Raw genomic sequence first — 19,001 nt, 5'->3', positions numbered from 1 at the left:
CTCTACCATCCTCTGCAAACCCACTTACACCTCAGGTGGAAGCCACCAAATGAATTATCAGTGCAGGGTCAACTGGAAACATCCCACTGTCTCCATGGTTTGCCCTGCTCAAGTCAGATTCCATCACTGACTACTGAGAAACTTAGCAACGGCTTGAGCAGAGCAATATCCCAAGACCAGCATGGACTCCAGCAGGTCATAGAATCTCCTCGGACAGCAAGACATTTTGCCAGAAGAGAGCAAGAGGCAGCCACTAAGGCAAGGCCCAGGAGAAGGCCCTACACTGTAAACTCAATACATCTCACTTGTTCCTCCAAAGACTAATTTGGGGAGAAGACATAGCTGCAACCCAGCCATCTTCCCAGGAAGCGCTGATTTACAGCCCCAACACTGCTGACAGGTGAGTTCACATGTTTCTCAAAGTCCTGAAAGTCACCAACCAAGGCAGATCAGATCTCACTATACCCCTGTCCACCCTGCCCAGGTCAGCTGAGCCATAGGCATTTACCCTTCAGGACTCCTAGTGGGAGGGAGCTCCCAGAGTGGGGCACTAGGCTTCTTCTGATCCAGTTAGCTGAGCTGCCAGTGTGGATAGTCAGCTACAAATATGCAAATTATTTGGATGATTGTAAAAAGAATACGGGTAGCTAATAATAAACCTAAAAATAAATAAATGAGAAAAGAAGCAGAGTGTCCTGGCCAGATCCTGACACTTAGGAGGCTGAAGCAGGAAGAATGCACTGAAAAATCAAAGTCGGCCTGGGCTACTGAAAAGTCACTTGCAGGACATCCTGGATTACACAAGTCTGTCTCACAGTAGAAAAGGAAGGGACCAGAGAGATGGCTCAGTGAGTAGACACCTACTGCCCTGCCTCAGAACCTGAGTTTGATCCCCAGACTAATGTGATAAAAGAAGAGAGAAACAACTCCCTTTAACTGTCTCTGACCTCCATATGCATGTACGTACGTACACACACACACACACACACACACACACACACGTTATTTTTTTTTCTTTAAAAGAGTCTATAAAGACTTTAAAAACTAATGTAAGCTGGGCTTCCTAATCCCAGCACTGGAGAGCTGAAGGAGTTGAAGGCCAGCCTATTCACTCACATGTAGGTCTCCCTTCAAGCCCTTGCTATTTCAGCCACCTTCCAATCCTCTTCCACCTCCAGTCTCACTTTCTAGGCAAGCTGACCATCCTCTGGCAGCCACCTCTCAGCATTTTGAAATCTGGATCTAGCTCCACACAGGAGGGACCCAGTCAGTGCCCTAATATGAGGGACACAAAAACAGTGCTAGCTCACTCTACCTCCCAGCCAGCCATCTAGCCCTGCTCCAGCCAAAGGAGCCTAACCTGTTCCTTCTCCCGTAAGAGGTGTCTAGGATCCCCACAAGTCAAAACGTCCAGCTATGCCCCACCACATATCATCAGCTCCACAGAAGCAAGAAAGCCCTTCCATCCTCGGGCCTCAGACTTGTCCTCAAGGGAACTGCAGAGCCGTGTGTTTGGGTTCATTTTCATTTCCCCGCAGACACTGCCTACTCAACTGTTTCCTGTGGGTGTGCACCAATCGTAGCTGAAACTCACAAGGTGCTTACCATGAGCCAATTTCTTTTCTAAAAACTCCATCTATACTAGCTCCCAGCAATCCCATGTGAGGAACTCTAACATTAGTTTCTCATAGAAGAAACTGAAGCAGGAAGGCAAAAGCAGAAAGGTATCAGAACCCTTCTTCCCCTTCCCTTCCTCCACTCCCATCCTGTCTGTAGCATCCCCAGAGACCTCAGCTTCCCTAGAGAAAGGCAGGGCAGGCTGAGGTGTTCATAACGGATTGGTGCTTGGTGTGCATCACAGCCAGTCTAGGGCCTTCGGGAGCGGAGAACTTCAAGCTCTCAAGCATCCAGAAGAGGAAAGAAGGTATGGCTGATGGGGCCTGACTGGCTAAATTCTCCAGGAGCAAGGCCAGAGTGGTCCCTCCCTCCTCCCTTGCTGTTAGCTGAACAAGTAAGTCAAGGAGAATTGGTGAGAAGGAAAAGGTGATATGAGAAGGAAAGGCCCGGAAGTGAAAGAGCAAGGCCCTTCCTCTAGGTTTACTAATGCCAGGAAGCTCGGTCAGCAAGCACTTGCTGTATACTCAGAAGGCAGACAGTCCCACAGTGTGGGAGGATATCCAAACACACCAAACATTCATGGGGGGCTAGACAGATGGAGCACCTGACTCAGGGAAGGTGACCGACCCAGCTGGGCAGCCACCTATACCATATAGGCTCCATTCTTCTAAACACAGAGATCTAGGGCAAACTAAGGTTTCTATCAAAGCACTCTCCAAGCAGAAGGGAGTGGGGACAATCTCAAAGCAGAGGAAGCTCTTCAGACTGACACAAAACTTCCAAGACATGGAGAAAAACAAAAAACAAAAAAGATAAACCAGCCCACATGGAAGTCTCTCGGAATAGGAGGATACAGTACTCTGAACTAAAGACCAAAGACAAACTGGAATGGCCCTGCCAATACAAAATGAACTAGTGCTGGCGGCAGCAGCTTCCCCTGAGAGGTTCACTTTTAGGGGAGGTAACTGAGCTATGAGGGGAGCCCTCTTCCACCCCACCCACCCATCAGGTGGCCCATCAGGTCCATTCATAGCTATCATTCCTACAGAGTCTATACACATTGTTCTACCCCTAAGGCACCCCACCAGCTACCTATCATACTACCACTGCGGAGGGAGGCGGGAGTGGGTATGCACTGTTCTGTAGAAATTCTCTTCCATGTAAATAAAGCCAATGGGAAGCTGGACACATAGGAAGCTAAGTGATATGTAAGATGCAGAGAGATCTGCCTGGTAACCCATAGGTGTTCAGGGAGATCAGGAATGGCCCATCATCCCAGGAGGAAAGATGGAAAACTGTGGGAGTGTGGTCCAAAGGAACAGGTTACAAACCTAGCAAACTGTGGCCTATATACACAGATAACCCCAAGAAAATGGCTCTAAGGGAGCCTTGGGCACAGAGACCAGAAGAGTGATGGTTGGAGATGAGGGAGGAAGGACAAGCCCCATACACTTCTGAGAAAAGCCACTGTGTAGGAAAAGAATAGAGAACTCCTGGCAAGAACCAGGTGGTTAAGTCTTAGACTTTTATTTAGTCTAAAGTCAGAAGAAATGACAGCCAGCCATTGTAACACACAGTGATAATCCCATCTCTCAGGAGGCTGGGGCAGGATTGTGAGTTCAAGACCAACCTAGGCTACATAGCAAGAGACTATCTTGTAAAAAAGGAAACTGTAGACTGATCAAAGCACATAAGCCACTAGTAAGAAGTGACATTACAACTTGGTTCTTCATGGAAACAAAAGCTGAATGCTACATACAGCCTGTCTGGGAGAGAGGGACAGCAGAAGTAACCTTTGTGGCTGGCCTTCTCCTGGGCCTGCCTGCCAGGAAGCCAGGTGCTACATCTGTAGAAGCCATGCTGAACAGGAGCAGGCTTCCTGTCACAAGAGGAACTAAGTGGCCACATGGAGAGACTCTGGAGGTCTGTCTGTGGCCTCTGCACAGGGTCTCAAGGGAAGCTAGTGAGCAATGCTAGAGCAAGCAGACACCAGTCCTCCAGCCCCGTCAGAGGCATCCCATCCCTGCCACCCCTATGGTCAGCAGCCAGCTAAATACCATCTTGGAACAGCAGGCCAGTACTCAAGGGTTCTTGATAGGACAGGCTCAGACCCCAGGCTGGTCCTTTGCAGTCAGTACCTGCCAGTTCTTACTGAAACAAAACATGAACTACTGACAAACTGGGACCCCAACAACCAGGCATCCCCAAAAGAAAGTGAAAGTGTGCGATAGGGCTATATCACCTAGTTCAATATGCCTACTCAGTATAGGACACATGGCACATGCAGTTTATACATGTGCAATACAGCATGTGACAGAACAGACGTCATCAATGCACTACATAAGCTACTACCTTCTACTGTAAGATCGTATAAGACCATGTCCGAAGGACTGCATTTGTCCTATAGGTACATCCATCCACAGTCCATAGCTCTACTGTCCACGTCCCTGCCTTCTACATCTACTGACCCAAACAACTACAGGCAGAAAATAGTCACAAAATTTCATGTGAGCTGAAATTCTTTTTCTTCCCATTAATTCCCTAACAATTCACTATAGTGGCTGTTTATACAGCACTTATACTGTGTTGGAGTTAAAGATGACCTGAAGATGTATTTGAAAGGTGTACCTAAAGATGACCTGAAGCATATAAAGATGTCTCTAAAGATGGCTGTGTGATTAGGCAGACATGCAGATGCAGATCTGACCAGGACTCCTCTCCAGGGCTGTGATGCTGGCAAAAAGGTCCCACAGGGTTCCACAAGCTTCAGGTTCTGACCATTCATTCTCCCAGCTTCTCTGTCCAGAGTTGAAAATGTCACTTTCTGGGGCTGGAGAGATGACTCAGCAGAGTCAGAGAGATGCCCTTCCAGAGGTCCTGAGTTCAATACCCACCAACTACATGGTGGCTAACATCTGTAATGGGATCTAATTCCTTCTCCTGATATGCATGAAAAGGGAGCACTCATATACGTAAAATAAATAAATCTCTCCAAAAAAAAAAAAAGAAGAAAAGAAAATTCCACTTTGCACACCCTCACTGCCAAGTCTGACCTTGGCCACATTTTTCATCAGTGTGACATTGCTTGGATCCTTCCAGAGTGCAGCAAACACTTGGTGGTATATGAGAACATGGGTCAAACTGTGTTTTCTAGAAGCAATCCTGAGGGACAGACAGAAGTATAAACAACTATAAGTACAACCATCCCTCTGTCCAGTCAGAGCCAGTGAGAGAAGCACAGGGGTGCTACTGTCGGCAGACAGAGTGCTGTGCTTGGAGAGGGTGCGAGTCTGCTTCTTCTGAATCTTCTGCGCATGGCCTTAGCTCCCTGTTTTGAGAAGAAACCCAGGGCTGGGCCCTCTGGAGGAAAGGCAGAACTAGCAACACACTCAGCAAAATCCTAGTTTCACATTTCATAACCAACACATTCCCATACCCAGATAAACCGTGCTGTCACCTCCCCCTCAGCTTAAGCAAGCTGCCCAGCACAGCCCCTTTTGGAAGGTTCCAGAAACTAAGCCTACTATGTCATGCTTGGCTCTTGGACCCCCTGCACCTGTCTGCTAGGTGTGGGGGGGGGGCATAAGATCACCCCAGTACACAGCTGGTAGAAAACAGGACCAAACAATGTTCAGTATTCCTGAGATGGCTCTCACAACAGTCATAGAACATGTCCCCAAGGGAGTCACAGCTACAGCCAGACCCACCACACCCCTCTGAGTCCTGCCTTCAAGCTACATTAGCCAAGCCTCTCCTCCTGCTTGTCCCCTAGACCCTAAGCACCTATGAATCACAACCAGGAGCTCTCACCACACAGGGGCCATGTCAAGTAACTCCAAGGGAGAATGGCCAAGCAGTCTTTCAGATCAGGCAGGGTCACCATTAGTTAGTCAGGTATACCCCTCTGTTGAAGGCCCAATCCTTGCCAGCCCACCTCTGATGGTTCTGATTCTCTTCTTTCACCCCTATGCTCCAAACCCTAGGGGTGGAAGCTCCTTGCAGGCTGCCCTCTCACCCCAATCCTTCTCAGAGTCCTACCATTAACTCTACTCTTTCCCTCTGTCTACTCACAAGGGTCCCACACTCCCTGACAACACCAGCATCTGTCTTTCCACAGACATAGTCCCCTTGTACACGCATGGCCTCATATGCCTGTGCATATACCAGGTCTCTGTAGAGCCATTAGTGATAAAAAAAAAAAAAAAACAAGCAAACAAAACTGTGAAAGAAGCCCACAGCTATAACCCCAGTACACAGGACACTGAGGCAGAAATTGAAGTCAAATTCTAGAGGTACAGCTTAGTGTTACAGCGCTTATCTAGCATGCATGAGGTTGTGTAGCAAACCCAGTAACAACACTGACAAAGAAAAAAGTTATTCTTGAGCACATGTTTTGTTTTGTTTTTTTTTTTTTTTCAGTTTTTTGGGTTTTTTTTTTTTTTTTTTTTTGGTTTTTTGAGGAGACAGGGTTTCTCTGTATAGCCCTGGCTGTCCTGGAACTCACTCTGTAGACCAAGCTGGCCTCGAACTCAGAAATCCGCCTGCCTCTGCCTCCCAAGTGCTGGGATTAAAGGCATGCGCCACCACTGCCCAGCAATGAGCACATGAATTTGAGGTCTACCTTGGGCTATAAAATTTAGACGAGACTGGGCTATAGAGCCAGAGGGGGTCGGGGGATACAACAACAACAACAAATCAAAAGAGGAGCAAAACGTAGCGGTCTTACTTTGGCAAAAGAGGTAATGGACAAGGAGAGTCCAAAAAGAACATGGGCACGGGGTACAAAGGCTGGAGAGCAGAGGACCACAGAAGGCAAGCAGTACTGTAATGGGCACTTACCTCTGAGAGGCTGAGGGCACCTGGGCTTCCCCATGCCTGTTTCCAGGTACGAGCTCCCTGAGCTGAGGGAGTGTCCAGACTCACACAGCTTGGAAGGAAGGAAGGCACCAGACCTCCAGCCCACCCCAGGCACAGACCAGAATGTCCAGGCCACCATTCTCTCCTTAAATGACCAAGGAAGAACCTAGTCCACCAGGGAGATATACGTAGGCATAGTTCCTTTACACTGAAATGATGTCACAAAACTTCAAGCACTTGGCTGGTGACACAGAGACATCTCATCCATCGTCCTTCCACCTGTTACCATGTGGCAGAGCCCAAGACACAATGGAGCTGTGTCATGGCATCCACAGGTATCCAAAAGGGTCCAGCCAAGCCACCTCACCTGTCTCCTGAGCTGTGGAGTAGACACTGTTTCCTCTGAGTTATTTCTAAGATGAGACCCACAGGTGGACAGAATGACAGAAACAAACTCTCAGTGCTAAATGTCACAGAGGGTAGCTTTCCAAAGTCAAGGACCCCAGAGACTGGGATCCGGTCTGGTCTCCTGATTATGAGGCAGGGAGATATGCTCCCTTCAGCAGGACTCTGACAAGGCCACCAACCAGGTCTGCCTCACTTTCCAGAAAGCTGAGGACCAGATCCTGTCTTTCCCACCACCTATGGAGACAACTGCAAGCGAGTAAAGTCCTGCCAACTCCACCTTCTAAAACAGCAACTGCTGCTCAGATACAGCCAAATGATGGCTTGGCCCCCAGAATAAATGAGATCTTCTGTCATATCTCTACAAGACCAAGGTTATTTCCTGCCTCATCTCACACTGTGCTTAGCACACTCGATAGGAGAGACAGTCAGGAGCAAGATGCCCAAGTGAGGGCTATGGTGGACCATGTAGCGCATGTAGTGAGTCAAAGCACATTCAACACTTCAGGCAGTCAGTGTACACTGGGCCTGCAGAAACTGGACCCTTGCAGGACAGAGACAATTTCAAGGCACGCTAACAATCTACATGCTGTGTCAACCAGGTTCTGTGGTGATTAAGGTCACCCACAACTAACCAAAAGAGAGTGCTATGGCTGGAAACCACATACCCTTCAGTCACATGCAGGAACCCTACTCCGAGGAGGAGAGGAGTGAGATGTGATGAGATCACATGAGAAGGCTGGGTTAAAGCCTTGTCCATTTCCAGCATGAGGCAATAGCCATAAGACATCTCTTTGAAGCACCAAATTTTCCTTCCCTCAGCAGACAGTCTGAGAGCACAGCACCCTGCTCTTGGTTCTCCAGCCTCCAAGCCCATGGGGAGTAAACTGTTGTTTTTAAGGCCCCAGCCTATAGTATTGCTAAGATCCTCGTGTCCCACTAAATTCAGTATACCATTCTAGAAACACACTCAGTTCCTAGGGGTAGCCTGGGACCAGAACTCTACCTTGCAGTGGTGTACAAAGTATAAGCATCACAACTGCCTTCCCTGTAAGGATCTCTTCACTAAGATCCAATGCACCAGAACACCAGCAAAGGGCCCATGGATGGGAACAGGGAGCCCCTGCCTCCTCCCAGGCAATGCTCTGCAGGATGGCCAGCCCAAGACTCCAACGCAAAGCAGAACTGAGTGGGCATCAACAATTCACTGGGTGGACCAGGATCTGGGCAAAACATGAGGAAGTAAGCCTACAACCCCTGTTCTCAACTGTTTTCCTGTGCCATTCTAGAGGTGTAAGCCATGTTCTGTACTGATGGCTTCCAGTCTCCCACAGACCTGCATAAAACCCCTATCTGGGCATGACACCACAAACCACCATCACTTCTGGCAGGCTTATCAAGACACAGCGCCTCTTGCCAGAGATGGTACAAACTGTCAGTGTGGACTGATAACAGTGGTGACAATGCCACACGTCTGTACCCACAGCTGCTCCTACCCTGGAGACCTGCGGGCAGAGCTTCTTTCTGCCCCACACCTTCCTCCATTGTTGGTGACACTGCCACGGGCAATCTACTCCTTCAAAACCTGCTCTGATTTCATTCTGTACTTGGTTGGTTTTAAGCATCACCTCATTCCAGTATCTTTCACACACACAGAGTATTAGGTGAAAATGACACTCAGAATTGGAAAAACAAGCCGGGATGGTGGTCATATGCCTATAATCTCAGCACTTGGGAAGTGGAGGCAAGAGATCAGGAGTTCAAAAACAGCCTCAGCAGTCAGCTTCAGCAGTCAGCCTCAGCTACATGAGGTCCAGGCCCAAAACAAAAACAATTAAAAAAAAAAATTAGAAGCACAGGGCTGGGAATATAGCTCTGTGCTTGAGTGTTTGCCTAGCATATAAGGCCCACCAAACTTTTCAGGTCACGGTGGCACATGCCTGAATCCCAGCAGTCCCAGAGCTTAGGAGACTTGAGGCAGAATGAGGACGAGTTCCAGACCAGCATTGGCGACCTAACAAGACATGGAGATAAGACAAAGCAAAACAAAAAGGACAGTTCAGACTAGAAACTCATAGACAGTTGTAGGTATTGGGTAACAAACAGGGATGACACTATCTCGTTGTGCTGTTCACCTTTCTAGGTCTAAGAACAGCAATAACAAATTTCAAAAAAAAAACCTTCAGATCAGACCAGGGACCACCTGCCTGGACATCTTCCAAAACCCAGCCCAGGTCAGGTTCCTGTGCCTGTGGGCTCACTGTACCTAGATGTCTGGCCACACAGAAGCATCATCAGGGTAGAACAGATCTTAGAACCAGCCCTGGCCTAGCTCAAAGCCTAGCTGACCTGATAGGAAGGATGACACACGTCAGAACTGTGTACCAGCGCAGGCTCATGTAACAGGACTGGGGAAGCTGCTTGTCCTCACAGCTGTAGGGAACCAAGTGAGACAACACAAGGACTGAGCCAGTTCAAGGATCCTTCTTGCCACACTCCTAATAAAGAAGTCTAAGACCAGCAGCTGAGCAGCCAGTAGCCAAGATGAGCCTCCTCCAGCAGCGGGCATTCTCTTGGCATGAGTAGCAACAGCAGAAGGGCCTGGAGCTGGAATGCAAGGAAAGACGGCACTTCCACAGGCAGAAAACAAACAGCATTTTAAGTAGTGCTTGACTTGAGAACATAAGCCAGGCAGCCGGATACATCCTGGGTATGCACCAGGCTCGGCCACCCGGGATGGCGCTCTGGGCAAGTCACTTAACCTTCACATTCTGAGTTCTATCAGAGGGCTCAGTTCTCTCTGTGTTAGTAGCTGTCACTCCTACTCTTCAAGAGCCTATTCCACAAGAACAAATACCTCGTGGGCCCATGGTTATCACACAGAGACTGAAGGCTGTGTGAGCAGTGGTAGTTTCTGGGCCAAGGACACAAAGCCAGGGCTGGCCACTCCCTGTACTCCTCCCAGGACAAAGCTGGGCTCTGCCAAGCTCCCACTAAACAGTAAAAGGTACAGGCCCCTCCCCACCATCTTCAGAATTAAGATCACTTTAGCTATATATGACTCATTCAGCAGCAAGAGTGGAAATGTTTTCAATAGCTTTGCAAGTCTCTGTACTTTGCCTTAGGACACAATTGTTGGGCCCCACTGCCCTCCCTGCAAAACACACACACACACACACACACACACACACACACACACAACGTACCCCACTCCCCACACATACCCAGTTACAGTCTATCTGTTTGTTGGGAAAAGACAGTTTGACCTATAAGCTGACCTCCCTGTTCAGGCTCTCCCCCAAGTCAGAACTGCCCTCAAATGGTGCTCAGCAATGGCAGAACAGGCTGGCCCATTCCTTGACCTGACTCCATCAAGCAGAGGGGAGTGCAGCACAGAGGTGTACAGGGCCTCATCGGGGAAGGGCTTCCCTATTCCAAGCTTTGATGCAAACAGTTTTACATAAGTGATATGAGAAACCACTAACAGTCACTTGAGTATTCCTGTTGCTTGCCTGACTGGGAGGAGATTTGCATGCTGGAAGGAAGCCCAGGGGAGTGCAGTTATTTCTAGAGAAATAAAGCAAGAGAACCTCTGTCCTTTTCTGTACCTGCCTTCCTTCAGCACACATAGATTCCCCAAGTCAGGAGACCTCACACTCCATCCTGGTGCCCAAAAGACCAAGGAAACTGAAAAAAAGCTGCTGTGCTGGATGGAGATAAACCAGCAAGGCTCCATCTCTGGGGTCACTCAACATCTTGACAGCCTCATTCTTTGATTTCAGTTGTCTTCTCTTGTCCCAGGAACAAAGGGGACAGGGTCCCCCTTTCTATGCTGACATGCCCTTGCTCAAACAATCTTGACTGCACTCTTTGGTTTGTGTTTTTTTAGTCTTGCTCTGTAGCCCAGTCTGACCTCAAACTTCCATTGATGGTATGATGTGGAGACCCACATGTGCTGTACCCAGCAGCAGTGATGCCAGAGACAGGTGAAAAGCCAGGTTGGACCATGCTGTTGCTCTCTAGAGCAGTCAAATCTCTTGCCCACTGCTGGGCACACAGCACTACCTCAGATGCCTGGGTTTGCTCTCTCTAGCCACTGCATGTTCTGTTCTGAGCAGGAGGTTACAACAACTTGCTGTTGAATTACTAACCATCCCAACAGGCCAGCGCATTTACATGCCTTAGCAGGACTTGAGGACAGTTAAGCAAGCACGCCATAGCAGCTCATCCTGGGTCCTCAGGAAGAGGTTCTAACGCCCTAGTCTCCCAGTCCAGGTTCTCTTCATCCTCCTCCTTAATCCACTCAATGGCTCTCACCTGAGACCTGCAGGAGCCCTCAGGCCTAGAACAGGAGAAAGAGCAAATGGGAACACTGGATTATTAAGCAAGAGTCCTCAAGGAGCCCCAGGCCCAACCACCTTGGTCTTACTGCTGATGCCTTTTTCTGGCAAATTAAATTTTAACTCAAGGCATAATGCCACAGGCTTACATTTTAACCAACCCAAACAAAGATGGAAACCCCTAACTGAGCCACAAAATGCCTTTGAAATCCTCCATCTTTCTGCCATTTAACATCGAGCACTCAGAAAGCAAGCAACACAATACTGAGGTGCAAGACAGATCATCTCCAATGACAGCTCAACAAAACAAGGGCCTAGTCCCCCAGATATGCAGGAGACATGTAAAAGCAGGGGATGCCCTGCAAGAACACTCTGAGGGTCCCCAGGTACCATCTTCACAAAGTATCTCCTAAAATTAACTGCCTGAGAAGTCCCTGGCAGGCCACTTCTAAACCCAAGGTCACCTTCATGCTTCTTCCACACCTAGACAAAAAGAAGGCTGTTAAGAGCAATGGCTCCTGGGCTGGAGAGATGGCTCAGCGGTTAAGAGCACTGACTGCTCTTCCAGAGGTCCTGAGTTCAAATCCCAGCAACCACATGGTGGCTCACAACCATCTGTAATGAGATTGGATGCCCTCTTCTGGTGTGTCCGAAGACAGCTACAGTGTACTCATCAATAAAATAAATAAATAAATATAAAAAAAAAAAGAGTAATGGCTCCTGCTTATAATACCGGCACTTGGAAAGCTAGGCAAAAGAATTGCTTTTTTTTTAAAAAAAAAAAGAGAGAGAGAGAAGACTGTTCTCACAGAATGTTCCAGCAGCAGAGGTCCCAGGGACAGTTCAGTAAGTCCTTTCCCTGAGACACACACCTTACAGGTCCCCTACTCAGCCACTCTGTTCAGGGACCCAATTCCATGGTGTTGGTGCAAAGCATTCTGTAATGTCTCACTAGGCCTGATGATGAGTTATGGTTCTGAGACCAAATTCATAGACCATAGTTACAAAAGTCAAAACTGCTTTTCTGGACTGAGATGACATAGCCTAAAGATTACAGAAATGTTCTGAATTACAATTTCCATGTACTTCTGTCACATAAAAGAACAAAAGTAACCATTAAAAAGTCTTTCCAGTATAAAGACAAGTTACATTAGAATAAACTTCACACGGAGAAATGAAACACACCCATCAGCATTTGGGGGGGAGGGTGAGGTGGCTTTGACACTATTAAGAACAATTTGTTCTTGTTCTTCTAAGAGGCACATTAATGGTGGAAATGATATCACTAGGGTGTCTGGCATTGGGTCTTACTTTTAAATGCCTACAAATACTACAAATGACATCTTTTAAAGCTATTCAAAATTGGAACCAGGCACTCAGGAGGCAGAGGTGGGCAGATTTCTGTGAATTCAAGGCCAGCCTGGACTACATAAAAAGGTTTTGATATGTCTGTATTTTTTAAATATGTCCAAAGTTTTTCAAAGTTATATGAGAGCATTTGCACAAAAACATGGGAAGACATCTTATTTTAATGAAATTTAATCACTACTGTAAATACTCTTCTTTTGGTATTCAGCTAGTCTTCCCTATGTCCAACTTTGATACTCCTGCCTCAGCATCCTGAGTGCTAGGATTAGAGGTATGTACCACCATGTCTGGCTCTATATTTTCTCTTCCCCTAGTATTTTGAGACAGGGTCAGTCATTACCCCAGGCTAACCTAGAATTTATTATGTGGCTCAGGCTGGCTTCAAATCTGGGACAATTCTCTGCCTCAGCTTCTTGAGTATGGGAATTACAGACGTGTGCTACCTTGCCCAGCCTTGTTCAATACAAGTGATTTTACTTCCATTATAGCTGTCAAACTCTGACCTAAAAAAATAAAAAATAAGTAGATGGTGGTAGTGTACACCTTTAATCTCAGCACTCTGGAGTCAAAAGCAGGTGGACCTCTGAGTTTGAGGACAGCCTGGTCACAAAGCAAGTTTCAGGAGAGCCAGGGAACACAAGAAAAACCCTGTCTCAAAATAAACCAGTAAATAAATAGGTAAGTAAACACATGGAGGTCTAGTGCCATGGCTTAGCAGGTAGAGTTAATTGCCATATGAGGCCACAGAGAAGCAGGAGAGACCCACCACTCAGGATGTTCTGACGCCCATATTTTGCACAGTTGCATGTGTACCCCTTCAATGCATTAAAAACTGTTAAAAACAAAACAAACCAAAAACAAAACCCAAAACTACAGGGGGCTGGGCATGGTGAGCACTGGGATGAGGAGGCAGAGGCAAGAGGGTGCCTGGAACTCACTGGCCAGCCCCCAGGTTCAGTAAGAGACTCTTGATTCAAAATTAAGGTAGAGATCTGTAGAGGAAGATACCCAGTGTTAGTTTCTGCACACACGTGCTCACGCACACAAACACACACACCTGATGGAGAGCTGCAGTAGTGGCAGCGAGTACCACATAGGAGGTCCTGAATTCAATCCAGTCCTCCAAAAATTTGATGGAAAAATACTCCCTCCTTACTCCAAACCAAAAATCACACTCTGCTGATTGGCTGTACTTCCCTCAAGCGGTGACTAAGTTGCTGGCAACAGAGAGCTATTTATTATCCTTTGGCTTACAACATCTAAGTGACTGCATAAAGTTATGCAGTAGGACGTGTACACAAAGTACAGTGTCCACTGCATTAGAGCCAAATGCATGCCCACCTCAACGCCTCAATGTCTCTTCATCTTTAGTCCAAAGTGTGGCTTTTCTTACTCAAGATTTTTCCCTTGTCTGAAATGAGGATGTGGTGGCTAACCAAGTCATGTGGCTGCAAGTTCAAGAGACACTAACTACAAGAACTCAGACCAGAGGTTGGCTGTACAGGATCCATTGGCCACACAAGATCCTGGCATAGCAGGTCCCATGCCAGGGCCCTTCCCTATCAAATTGCCCAGCTGGGAAAATCCTTCTATAGATGAGGGAAGGTTCAGCTGAAGACAAGGAGACAATGTCTCCCAGTTCTGGGCTTGAAAGAGGAAAGGAAGCTAAGCTTAAGGATCAAAACTGTAACTGGGCAGTGGTGCCAAACACCTTTACTCTCAGCACTTGGGAGGCAGAGGCAGGTGGATTTCTATGTTCGAGGCCAGCCTGGTCTACAGAGTGAGTTCCAGGACAGACAGGGCTACACAGAGAAACCCTGTCTCAAAAAAACCAAAAAAAAGTAAAACAAACAAACCCACATCTAAGCAGTAGCTGAGCTACTACAGGGACTTTGGGACTGTCCTCTCTCCAGCCTCAGGTTCTGTGTCCTTCCCACAGCTCCCAAAAGTCCAGCCACAGCATCACGGGAGACGGATACACTCGGTTATCCACAATGCCTGGCTGACCTTCTGAGGCACTGACACCCACATCCTCCATGGAGGACACACAAGGCTGGCCACCTGAGAACACAGTGGCCCCTTGAGAAGGGGCACGAGGAAAGCTAACAGTAATTTTTTAAAAGCAAAACAAAACAACAAACAACAAAAAACAAATGAGCTATGTCTGCTGAGTCTATGTAATCCAATACTTTCTCTTTTTAAATAGATCTCAGGCTAGAAGGATGGCTCAGTGTTTAAGAGCACATATTTTAAATGTTAAGAGCTTTTCCAGAGGCCTCAAGTTTGATTCTCAGTGTCCACATCAGACAGTTCACAACTACCTCAAACTCCAGCTCCAGTGGGCTGAGAGGCTAACACCTCCGGCCTCTGCGGGCACCTACACTCTCATGCACATATCCACAAAGACACACATTTATACATCATTTAAAATAAAATTTAAATATTAAAGAAAAGGGGCCTCCCTACATATGCCAGGCTGGACTTGAACTTTCATTCCTGCTGCATCAGCCTTCCTAATGCTACAGTGTTTTATTCTTAAAAATGCTTCACAGAGCCAAGCACCTGGGTACAAAACTGTAATTCCGGCACTTGTCAGGAGGAGGCACCCAGGAGGTGGAGCAGGAGTATCAGGAGTCCAAGGTTAGTCTCAGCTATGTGAGACCCAGTCTTTAAAAAACAAAATCCCAAACACACACAACCAATAACAAACCCCAGGCACACTCCAGCCTTCACATAAAAAGCAGGGAGGTACCTGTCCTGAGCCTGACCAGGTTCCTCAGGCTAGGAACAGGTCTGTCTTTTCCACTAATGTGGAAGAGGCCTCAAGTTTCTGAGAGGGAGTATCACAGGGCTCAGAACTTGATAGTAGGGGGTTGGGGGAAGAGGAGATGGAGGGGGGACACTCCAGGCACATTTTGAAAGTTCCCATTTAAAAAGATCCTTGTTCATTGACTTTGGTGGCGCAGTTACGCTAATGCAAACAAGGAGACCTTGTCTAGGAGCTGGTGGGGGAGGTGCTTCAGCTGAGCCCTCTGTAGACTCTGGCTTATGGGGTCTTCCACCCCCATAAGGGTTTCATACATGAAGCTGTCCCCACTGCTGAACCTTTGCTGGACACCACTGAGCATTTGTGTTACCTGGTCTGCAGTTGAGGCTCTCTCCTACTGGCATATCACTAAATGTACCCTCGTTGACATAATTACATTATGATTTAAAAAAAAAAATCTAGGGAACCACAGGAGGTGAGCATAGAGTAGCATCTTCACCCACCCTTAACAAGAACACAGCTTTTAGCACATTCTGATTCCACAAATTACAGGCACAGTTCTGCCAGGGGTGTTCCCCAGGAGGGCACTAGCAATTTGGGGTTGTCTGCCACCTACAATGATCACCAGCCACTCTTATTCAATGCCAGCCCACAAATCAGTCAGAAACCACCCCTGGCTGGCTACTGAAAGCTGAGGCACCAGGGTCCTCGGGACAATGAGAGGGCATAAGGCAGGGCAACCGAGGCATCCTAAACCCTAACACCACCCTTGTTCAAAGCCCTCATCTGCCTTCTGGATAACACAGATGAAATCAATTCAGCATCCCCTAAACACCACTCAAATATCTTCTGAAGCTCCTTTCCTGCACAAGAGACCAGGAGTTGCAGCATCATAGCCCCCTCCTCCCCAACAGCTCTGCAGGCAGTCAGACTGAGGGCATGCAGAGGGCAAGAATGGTTTACTGCTCCCCCAGCACGGGCTCCCTCCTCTCCAATAAGCAATAAGCAAAGTCGGAGGGTGTTAAAAACAAGCTACCTTGGAGATCACTCAGTCCAGATCTCTGCTCTGCTTTCAAGATGCAACAAGGGCCAAAGCTGCAGCACACAGCATCTCTGCAAGGAAGCCAGTGAATCCTCCAAGGCATGAGGTGCTGGCCCTGGGCCGCCTCCCTTCACAGTCCCTGGGTTGAGGCAGGGATGTTTCCCAAATAAATCACCCCCACATATACCTTACATGCACTGCAAACCTTTCAAGGGAACAACTTCTCCGCAGCAGTCACAAAACAACCACAACCGCCCGAATGCCACTCAAGTGTAGGATTTTCAGATGACCTACTTCCCCAATCTCTCCCCCCAAGCACTTGATTTCTTCATTATGCTGGAGTCTCTTCCCACCTGGAGCCCCACACAGCTCCAGGCCCCGGTCACTGCCTCTCTCCCTTTCTCAGCAGCTTCTGCAAAATCTCTGCAGAGCCTTAATCAACTTGCTCTTCTAATGCAGGATTCAGATCTAAACAGCAAGAGGGTGTTAGTCACATTGTTTCAAAGCTGGTGGAGGCTCCCAGTTTCACTGACCAGCCATTTGTCACCCTTAAGCAGTAAGGTGCCCCTCCAGCTTCTCACTTATGCTTTCTTACTACAAGGAAAAATAAGAGAGGAAAAGATTTCCACCACACCCTACCTGTCAGCAGACAGTGGAGCCAGCTGCAGGGAATTTGCTTAGAACACACTTCACCGTGTGGTGGGGTGACCCAGGTATACTATGGCCCATCTTATGAGTTTCTGGGCCTAGATGATCACTAAAAACAATGGCTTCAATCGCTCAGCTCCCAAATCCTGTTTGCCAGGCACTCGTCTTTGAGCACCTCAGTAACAAGAAGCTGCAAGGCCGGAGTGTGGTCAGCTAGGGGACCAGAAGAGGAGACTAACTAAGGCAGAAGTTGAAGCCACACTCTATCAATATCCCGCGCGGAAAGCACAAGACCCTGACTCCCCAGGGCACCTAGTACCTCTTCCCACCCATGGCTGGCCCCACCTTGTAGAATTACAAGGCTGGGCTCCCCAACTTGGACATACCTCCCCTGGAAAAGCCCTCCGCAGGAGTGTGCTCTCCGGGCGCCCATCTAGCGCAGCACACCTTGGAGAGGAATGGGTTAAGCTCAAGGGACTGGAGGAAGACTGGTCTTGGGGAGAGGGGTTTCTCCAAATCCGAGGCTCTGCACCTGGAGCGTAAGTGCTCCCGTCTTCTCCAGGGACGAAGTGGGCTTCGGGAAATAAAAGGTGCCCGCAAAGGGTCAGGCCACCAGCTAGCAGCGCTGCAAGCAATGCGTGTTTGGGGACAAGGATAGAGAGCAGTGACCCAGGAGCATTTCAAGGTAGTGGGCCCAGAGCCGGTGAACTCCCAGAAGTTAGCAAGGGCTGGGCAGAGGAGGGTGCGCACCTAACGCTAAAGGCGGGAGGTGAGTGCTGGGGTAGCCCCGGGCGGGTGTGCAAGAAGTGCACACAAGACGGCCGCAGGGCCCGGGATGCGGACCAGCAAGGGCAGGTGCGGGCTGCACCGCAGCAGTCGGGTGGGGGCGGGGAAAGACGCGGGGTCGGTCGGGCCGCGGGTTCGAGGCACCGGCCGCGCGGAGGGGGGCGGGGCGGCAGGTGCGGCCGCTCACCTGTCTCCTCCGGCCGGGACCGCGGGGCTGGTGGGGCTGGCTGGTGGCTGGGGTGCGGGGCCCCGGGCGCACCGGGGCGACGGCGGGGCGTCCGGGCGGCGGCTGCGCCCTCGGCGGCGGCCGGCCGGGCGGGTCCGTCAGTCAGCTACTCGGACAGGGTGCGAGCGCTGCGAGGCTGCGGCCAGCGCGCGGGGACAACGCCGCTTTATCAGGTCGGAAACAGCCGCTGCGCGCCGCTTCCGCTGACGCAGCGCCGGCCTGCGCCTCATGACTATGCAGCGGACTCTAGGGGCGGGGCCTGAGCCACGCGCATCCATTGGTCAGTAGCTGTCTGTGGCCCCGCCCCTGTGGGGGTCCCGCCCCCTGCGCGCCCCGCCCTGGGCCTGCTGGTGGGCTCTGGAGGCGGTTGTGCCTTGGGCCGCCCTCGCCTGGTTTTACTGCCAGACACCTCAAGGTCTCCAGGCCGCAGCTGTGTAGCGCGCTGTGCTCACCCTCTGCCAACAGAGCTGCACCCTTCCTGAGTGCAAACTGACTGCTTGTAACGCCCCTATTTTTATTCCTTCTCAACCATCGCACTCCCTGGGCATCTCCCCTTTTCTGAATCACTTTGTATATCCTCTCAATCCTGTGAGCCAACTCTCTCGGGAGAGTTGGGCAGGATGTGACCCATGCATGCCCAGGGCACCCAAGCCTGGGCCACAGAGCCAATCTCTTCCCACTGCTGAGAAGCAGAATAAGGCCAGGTCCGGAAGGGGGCTGAACGGATAGCAGAATTGATGGCTGATGTCAGACAGCCCTATTGGCATCCCAGCCCTAAGTCCATGCCAAAGTTTAAGTGGCTTTGGACGAATTATCACACCTCTCAGGGCCCTGATGTCCTCATCTGCAAAACAGAAACCCTAAGATCTATCTGAGAAGCTAGGAAGGAGTTTAGAAATAAACTCCGGTCAGCATTCAGAACAGCTAAAATGGGAAAATCTGACA

At 49.1% G+C, this 19,001-nt stretch overlaps 1 protein-coding gene across 2 annotated transcripts in view; it reads right to left on the bottom strand.

Moving 5' to 3' along the window:
• The window catches only part of Slc45a4 (solute carrier family 45 member 4), a 63,152-nt gene extending 45,075 nt beyond the window's left edge, over nucleotides 1-18,077 (bottom strand). The window contains exon 1 of one of the 2 annotated variants that reach the window (XM_028773279.1): nucleotides 18,018-18,077. The gene's annotated coding sequence lies outside the window, so the exon portion shown is untranslated. Of the gene's footprint in view, nucleotides 1-17,430; nucleotides 17,479-18,017 lie in introns of those variants that run through there. The other variant, XM_028773280.1, reaches the window with a different exon arrangement.
• Nucleotides 18,078-19,001: the final 924 nt, after the last annotated feature.

The sequence above is a fragment of the Grammomys surdaster genome, unplaced genomic scaffold, assembly GCF_004785775.1.
Source record: "Grammomys surdaster isolate TR1022 unplaced genomic scaffold, NIH_TR_1.0 224, whole genome shotgun sequence".
Taxonomy (NCBI): Eukaryota; Metazoa; Chordata; class Mammalia; order Rodentia; family Muridae; genus Grammomys; species Grammomys surdaster.
The sequence above is the reverse complement of the archived record's forward strand: the minus strand, read 5'-3'. Positions and strand labels throughout refer to the sequence as shown.